The sequence below is a fragment of the Aulonocara sp. 'chitande type north' Nkhata Bay genome, linkage group LG3 (assembly GCF_057382095.1).
Source record: "Aulonocara sp. 'chitande type north' Nkhata Bay isolate Kocher_YH1m ecotype deep benthic linkage group LG3, A_spYH_male_GT1.1, whole genome shotgun sequence".
Lineage (NCBI taxonomy): Eukaryota > Metazoa > Chordata > Actinopteri > Cichliformes > Cichlidae > Aulonocara > Aulonocara sp. 'chitande type north' Nkhata Bay.
The window spans coordinates 65,118,979-65,124,978 of NC_141346.1; positions in this window are offsets into that span (position 1 = coordinate 65,118,979).

Here is a 6,000-nt window from a genome sequence, read left to right on the forward strand (position 1 = left end):
ACTTACGTAAGCTGTTTATTTGCACGGTGAGAGACCTGTTTTTGCTGATTTGTGTTCAAATACAACAAGATCTTATTTAAACTGACTGTCAGATGTTGCCTATCCAGTTATGTAATGAACCCACTATATACATTAACCACAGACCCTTCACGACATCTTCATCACCTGCTGTTCCAGACAACCAACTTATACCTGAACCACTGCAGGTTAATCATCATCATTAGTAAAGGAAAAAAAAGGTGAGTGTCTTAATTTGGAAAAGCTTGAAATAAAAAATCCTATAAATTACACAAACAGATACGAATTGGAGGAAAATCCATAGTGTCTTGAGTTCTGTTTGATTTTTATTTTGCAGTGTGTCATTGTTACTACAGAGCACACTGAAACATATGACAGGAAAGAATAACTGAGTGCAGAAAGGCATTTATATTAAATAGGATTTAAACTTTGTTCTTAATGAACCGGATCTATTATGACCTGGACTTTTATCTATAAAATGGGCTTGTGAAACCCAGAGAAAAACTCTCTCAATATATCTGTAGATATAAATATATAATTATCCAAATCACATCAAGTAAAAAAGGCAAAATGACAAAATTAAAAAAAATAATAAAAAGTATAAATTAAAACACAAAATTTTAAGGCAAAAACAAATATCTTGATGTCTTAATACGATGAATATAAAATATAAAGTAATACAACAAGGTTAAATATGTAAACATTTAAAGACAACTACTTCAGCTTTTCAAAGCTTCTTTTTCCAGTTGAAAATGACATCATCACGCCTGAATCTGCTTCCAGGAGCTGTCCAGATCAGGCTTGTTCAGGATATTTAGAAATCGTCCTAACAGTTGAAAAATAAAAAATAAACAGAGAACAAAGTAATATATATGATTAGAAATAAATAAAAAAGAAAACTATAAATAAAACTACTTCTTTCATTTAAAGAAAAAGGTCTATCAGTCCTCTTGTCGTGTGTGTTTGCAGCTCACAAAGACGACTTACTGAGCTTCAGGATCCAAAAGGATGTATCTGCCAAATTCTTAATGTGGAAAAATGTCCATGTGTTTTCTTCTCCAGGAGACGATGAAGACGCTGTTTGTCTGCACGATGCTCGTGCTGCTCTTTGCTTCCGGATTTTCCAAAGTGAACAATTTTCAACCAAGCGAGCACCGACCTGAAGAAACACCTTATGAAAAGTTTAGAAGACAGCATGTAGATGCTAAGATGACTGAAAAGCTGTGTAACACAGAAATATCAAATAGGAATATCTACAAAATTGACAACAGTTGTAAGGAAACCAACACATTCATCCTCAGCATTCCAGCAAAGGTCAAATCCATTTGTAGAGGTGATGGGAGGTACGATGAAAATAGCGGCATGACGTATAGTACCGCAACGTTTCGCATAATTAAATGTAAGCTAAAGCATCAGGGAGCCAGGAAACCCAGCTGCCAGTATGAAGGCAGGCTTCTCACTAACAGGATCATTGTCGTGAAATGTGAAGGGAAGTTACCTGTGCACTTCGATCGGGACCTTCTGCCCTCTGAGTGCAACGATGGCGAGCAACTATGAGGAAAGAGTGGTGTGGAGGGGGGGCGTGGTCTGCGATGCTGCTGCAGGTGAGATGGATGTACCTGCGCTGCATATGCTATCACGCCTCGCCAACTTAAAAGGCTTTGTGCTGTCTGAGTTGTTGGTGTTGTGGATGGCTGGCAGTCCACAGACAGACTGATTTACACAACTGTGGAAAAAATTAAATTAATAAATAAAAAAAATTGGAAAACATAGATGTGTCATTATTTCATATAGATTTCAAATAACATACCATTTGATGTCAACATGTTTTAGTTGCATTTGCAGTGCTCGTGCTGTTATATTCTTATGATTCTGTTCATTTTATGAGTGTATCCTTCAGCCTTGCTTCACATATTTACTGCTGCTTGATCAGCTTTAGTCCTGCTAGCATCAGCACAGGTAGAAACAGATCACACATCAGAGAATCGGCCGTGCATCTAAATGCAAATGGAAACTAAAAATGAAAACATAGATAACTGAGCTGAACTTCATAGATCTGAAAGTTGACCAATGCATACATAGTGCTAAAAATCAGGTATCGGGAAAACACATTATTTTATATTATGCTGATGTCAGGGCTCTGAGTGCGGGCAGGTGGAAATGTGGATCCAAATGCAGGACTCCGAGACGAAATGTAACTAAAACATCAGCTTTTATTACTCGCATGAAACAAAAACAGAAACCAAACCATGAAACCAAGCAGGAAAACACAGGCAGGGTCTGAGGGTACGACCCGACACCAAGCGTGGGAAAACACAGGGCTTAAATACACATGGTAGTAATGAGGGAATGGGCCACAGAAGGGAGACACAGCTGGGGGAGCTGAACTTCATAAATCTGAAAGTTGACCAATGCATACATAGTGACAACACATTATTTTATATTATGCTGAAGTCAGTTTTTATCCAATTTTATAACTATATCATATAATAAAGTCTGTTTTGAAGTTTACTATGGTAACAATTCATCTTTTTAGGCTTTTCAGAAACACTGTAACTTCATAGGTATGAACCAACAAACCATTTTTCATCATGACAATAAAAAATAAATCTAAAGGAGATAAACATCACAACTGTTCAACCAAGCATTAAGTCCATTTTGAAACAAAGAACGATGTACACTCAGCCAATCACATGGCAGCAACTCAATGCAGTGTAAAAGGTGAGATGTAAAATAAAACAATTAAAAATATTAATTAATCTTAATCAATCTTAAAATATGAAGCAATCTTCTAACTCCCCTTTACATACAAAGCTGTGGCCAACCTTACAAACCATTTTGAATTTTTTCCAGCCGAGGCGTTCAAAATAACCAAACTGCTAATAGTCACGGTTTAATTTGGGCAGCTGCCTGCCTAATATAATGTAAAATCATCACAATATTTTACACAAAGAGAGTAAATGTATCCTTGTACTCAGCTAAGACAGCTGGGCTGCTGTGGCTTGTGTTTATGTTCACAGTGACATCTGATTTAAAAGCAGACTGTCATGGTTGCGGCTGTGTGCAGGCAGGATGAGGACCCAAACGCAAGCTCACGGAGGCAGGAATGAACTCAAAACACAGCTTTATTGCTGGAGAGAAAAACCATACAACCTAAACGAGGAAACTATAACGTAATACACAGAGAAACACACGGCCATGAATGAGGGAGAACGCGACACAGAACTGAGGGAGACGCAGACATAAATACACAGAGGGTTAACGAGGGAAGTGGGAGCACACGGGGAACACAGGTGACACTGATAATCATAACAAGACACGGCAGGAGTGAACGCAACACTGACGGGAGACTGTCAAAGTAAAACAGGAAGTACACGGAGGTTCAGAGAGGAGGAGAGACAGCACGGGGAGAGCACGGACATAACGGGCTGGGAAAACATGGAATAAAACTCAAGGAGGGGAAACGAGGGCTCACAGATAAACAGAGGGGCACACAGGAGGTAATCAAATAAGGAACATCTTAACAGAAGCCATGGCATAAATAAAGAACAACACACAAAACATATGAAAACTAAGAATGCTGGGCCAACATGGCCCAGGATCATGACAGACAGCAAAAGACACTGAGCAGCATATCAGTCAGCATGGGAAAAATGCCATAGATTTAAGGAACCAGGCTAAAATAATTGGTTTCTAGTGGGTTCTATTGTAAGTGCTCTATATTTCAGCATGACATACTGTATGCATCCTACACTGAGAACCCTTGAAGCTGATCATCAGGGTATGCTGTGTATATTCTTACACAGAAGATAAAATAACATGCAAAGATTTTAGATGGTTGTGGTTGGTCCTTACACACAGATGTAAGGTCAAAAAAAAAAAAATCACCCACAATGGATCGTTCACAGACGCTGGTCCAGTGGAACCCACTTCCACAAAGGCTGCACCTGCTCCGGCAGAACAGGAAGCATCAACTACATAGTAGCTATTTTCATAATTAAGACATCAACTATAGGTGTTCCCAAAATGTGCCATGTTGTCTGCACACCTGACAGTTCAATAAGTCCTGTGTTGATTACAGATGGTGGTTGTTTCCAGAAACAGCACTTGCATAAAATAAGTACAGAGCACTTTATGAGCCAACCTGCTTCTTTAATGAGCATTTAGGTTGTTTGTATTCAGTGTTCACAGATAATATGCTCATTAAAAGGGGGGATCCACTATGTCCTTCTTCACAATCCTGTCTGCCAACTTTAAGAAGAAATCAGAGTGACGCAGAAGCTTTAAAACAGTGTTCAGAATAATCAGTGATGCTTTTATCTGAACTGATGACAGATAAAGATGAACGTGAGTGTGGCAGAAGAGTAAGTTCTCCCTCTTTCTTGGAAGTATACAAAAGTCTGTTGTTTCTAAAAAGTTAATAAACAAACAACAAGTTCTTACAGAATGAGACGTGAAGCCTGGAGACGAGCAGTTCAGACACGCTGTTATTAAATTCTACCTGAGCAGGTTATAGTTCACCTCAGTTACGGAAGAACAAATAACACTTGGCTCTGGGAGCTTCAGTTTTTATACACTGTCGTAGCACCACCCTAAGCCATCATTTGCATCAACATCACTAGCCCAGCAGTTCTAAGAAACTTCTCTGTTTGTGGTTCAGAACCTAATGTGACACCAATGAGCACAACAGCATGCAGCTGCAGGTTGTTGTTCATACCTGGCTTTACAATAAAGAGCCATGTTTGCAGGCAGCTGTTTGAAGTTTTGTGTAAAATATCATTTTTATAGAAATAAACCAAATGTGTCTAAATATATTAAGTAAACAATCAGAATAAGAACATTTTGAAATAAAATCCAAAAACTGCATCTGGCTTAGTTTTTGTTGAATAAATAATGACTCTGTGTAATATGTCATGTGTTGTATATGTAAGTTGTATTTGTACAATGAAGCCAGGCTTTCTTTGTGTTAGCTGCCTGACAAAACCTAAAACTCTAGTCAGAGATTGCAGGTGTCACAACAGACATGATCAGCTTTCTCTGTCGATCCTATCTTTCTGTTTCACACTCTGTGCACTCATATAAAAAAATCTTTAAAAAAATAATCACATGACTCTTCTTCCACACAACATGATCCCTGAGTGCCGCCTGCTCCAACCAGACATGTTATCACAGCGACGATGGTGATAATTAAAATCTACAAAGAACGTGATAAACATTATTAAAATGCAGCACTGTTAAAGCAACGTGATTAATGCTGCATTAAAATGAGCCTTTAGCACATAGAGATGATTCAACAGTTTCATTTGAGTTCATTATTTCTAAGGCAGATGCTACACCAGTGAAGGTGCACTTAGTTTTCACACACTGCTTCTGCATTGTGTCTTAGTTTTAGTGGATTAAATAATGACACAGTGTTTGTTTGTTTTTCTTTAGTAACAAATGACCTCAGACCAGCTTATAATATTTTATAAACAAATAAGCATAAATGCATAAACTCAGCCTGGAATAACATGGGATAAACATGGGATGTGCATTTTTTTATTTGTTTTGTGTTACTGAGTCTTGCAAGAATGCCAACCTTACCAGCAGCAGCTTGGTTGTTTTGTTTGTTGTTTTTTTAATTTAATGAGTGCTGAAAGTTGAGCAACAGCTGTGACAGCGAGAGAAGATGGAGCCAATTAGAAACAACTGTGAAAATGTACAATATGCAAGCTAAGAAAGCAAAGTGCAGCAATGTTGCCATAATTTTTGTTATTGTGGTATTTTTTTCAACGTTCACTGAAAATCACTTCTCTCATATTTCCTCTTTATTATTTTCATCACTGTTTAAGAAACGTAACAAAGTCTTATAAAGCATCTAAACCAGCATCATGAAGTGATGTTTAAAGATGGCAGCAAGCTCACAGCATCTCTCAACTCAAGAGCAACATTCAAAGTGCACAGGCTGAAGGAAATGATTGATTTTATCACATGCAATTACAA